Below are 2610 nucleotides of genomic sequence, written 5' to 3' on the forward strand. Positions count from 1 at the left end.
CAAAAAAACAAAAAAAATTGTATTTGAAAAAATAAAAATAAAAAGGAAAAAAGATTTTGTATTTGATTGGGTAAAATGGAGGAACTGATACTCATTTACAAAAATGTATATATTGTAGTGTGTAGGTAAAGCATTTTTTCCCCCTTAGGAAAAGAAGATGCATAAATAAGAGTGACGTCTTAAATCTGGTGTGTCTTCAGGGAAAGACTATTCAGCCTGATTTTAGCTAGTCCTGTTTCTTTTTAAGGAGTTTTATCTGCACCTTCAGTTTCATTTAACTGCATAGACAGCTTATAACTCTTCTGATAGAATATGTCTTTAAAGCTTTAGCTGCTTGTCATTCATTTCTACTCTACCAAGGTCCCCAATAGGCCTCAAATTCAGAATTTGGGCTGGGAGTAGTGGTTTAGTGGGTAAAGTGTTTGTCATACAGACTTGAGGGCCTGAGTTGGGATCCTCAGCACCTACTTAAAAGCTGGACATGGCAGCTCTTGTCTGTAACCCCAGTGCTGGGGGACAGAGATAGGCAGAGATCCCAGGGGCTCAGTTTATCTCTGGTCCTCCTGCTCCTAACCTGTCTTTTGTCCATTTCAACTGTCTTTTCCTCTGAAAATACAGTTCAGTCATTGCTACATTTCCATTTGAACCATAACCTAGAAGGTTCTGCCTTTTGAGAGAGCTCTATCAAAGAGTTGTACACATCACTTGAAACTACCACTACCTCCAAACTATATTTACTTCTGATCTCTTTGTAAATTGCCTATTTAGTGTAAAATCCAAGTTTTTTTTTTTCGGGGGGGGGGTGTTTGATGTTTTTGAGACAGGGTCTCCCTGTAGCCCCAGCTGTTCTGGAACTTGCTATGTAGACCAGGCTGGCCTCAAACTCACAGAGATCCGCCTGCCTCTGCCTCCGAAGTGCTGGGATTAAAGGCATGTACCACCATGCCCAGTCAAGTTTCTTTTTTTTAATGTTTTATTTTTAAAATACTTTATTTACTTTTATTTTATGTGTATGCGTATATTGCCTGCATGTAAGTAAGTGCACCTGTGTCGTGCGATGCCTGTGGAGGACAGAAGTGGCTGTCAGACCCCCTGGAACTGGAGTTACGGACAGTTGTTAGCTGCCATGTGGGTGCTGGGATTCAAACCCAAGTCTTCTGCAAGAACAGTGTTCTTAACCGCTGAGCCATCTCTCCAGCCCAGTGTTTTATTATTTTTATTTTATGTGTATGAGTGTATTGCCTGCATGTATGTGCATGTATGTGAGTGCATCTGTGTCATGCAGTGCCATGGAGGTCAGAAGAGGGCTTCAGATTCCCCTGGAACTGGAGTTAAGGACAGTTTGTAGCTGCCATGTGGGTACTGGGAATAGAACCTGGGTCCTCTGCAAGAGCAGTCAGTGCTCTTAACCACTGAGCCATCTCTCCAGTCCCAAAATCCAAATTTTTGTTTGTTTGTTTGTTTGTTTGTTTTGGTCTTTTTGAGACAAGGTCTCCCTGTAACCCCAGCTGGCCTGGAACTCACTGTGTAGACCAGGCTGGCCTTGAACTCTGCCTCCTGAGTGTTGGGATTAAAGGCATGTGCCACCAAGCCTGGCTCCAAATTTCTTAAGGCAGAAAGTATATGCTTTTTAACAGTCTGGGTACTACCTCATAGCTTCTTTTTCAGTTCAGTGATGCCATACTACTTGTACCTACCTATTAAGACCTTTCTTCCCAGGATTGTAACCGGTACTGACTACCTTTTCAAAGCCAGCTAAGTCTAATAATGCCTTAGAATAAACGACTGGTTATGTCAGAACTCTGTAATTATATGAGAATGCCCCTCCCCCAGATATCTGTATCCTAATCACCAAAATGAGTAAATGCTAACTTAGATGGCAAAAGGGACTTTGCAGATGTATTTATATTAAGGGCATTGAAATGAGATTATCCTGGATTATTTAAGTGGACCCCATATAACTGCATAGAGCCTTAAAGGCAGGAACGGGAGGTAGGTCCATACTTGGTGATGTGACACATACTTAACCCACTGTTGCTGGCTTTGAAAATTCAGGAAGGGGCCAGGTGTGGTGGTGCAGGCCTTTAATCCCAGCACTTGGGAGGCAGAGGCAGCTGGGACTACAAGGAGACCCTGTCTCAAAAAAAGACAAAAAAAAAAAAAATTCAGGAAGGGGACCAGGAGCCAAGGAATGTGTGTGATGGGCTGGAAATTGATAAGCAGACTAGTGTGACAGTTACATATATACATACTTACAATCTTTATCCCATATATATTAAATCATAATGTGTTAGTCTTATAAATTAATAATGGAATGAATTATATCTCAATACAGAATATAAAATACTGCTTATGTAAAGTGGTCCTTGTCACTTTTAATGCAAAGCAAAAAATGTATAGAAATTCATACAATTTTATTGTATATTTAATGTGTGTCCAACACTACTTAGAGGTAGTATATGTTTGGACAAATTATTATACTGTATTAGGCTGCTGAGACTTCTACTGTGACTCTTAGCAAAAATGTAAAGCTTCTTTGAACCTCTGGTGTTTGTTTGCTTGCTTGCTTGCTTGCTTGCTTGATTTTCCTCTCTGAGAGTCTATTCCTAT

General features: G+C 40.5%; 1 protein-coding gene across 4 annotated transcripts in view; it reads left to right on the top strand.

The window, feature by feature from the left end:
* Uso1 (USO1 vesicle transport factor) overlaps nt 1-2610 on the top strand; it is a 98783-nt gene that overhangs the window by 11484 nt on the left and 84689 nt on the right. The gene's annotated exons all lie outside the window — the stretch shown is intronic.

The sequence above is a fragment of the Nannospalax galili genome, unplaced genomic scaffold (genome assembly GCF_000622305.1).
Source record: "Nannospalax galili isolate Female #2095 unplaced genomic scaffold, S.galili_v1.0 scaffold800, whole genome shotgun sequence".
Lineage (NCBI taxonomy): Eukaryota > Metazoa > Chordata > Mammalia > Rodentia > Spalacidae > Nannospalax > Nannospalax galili.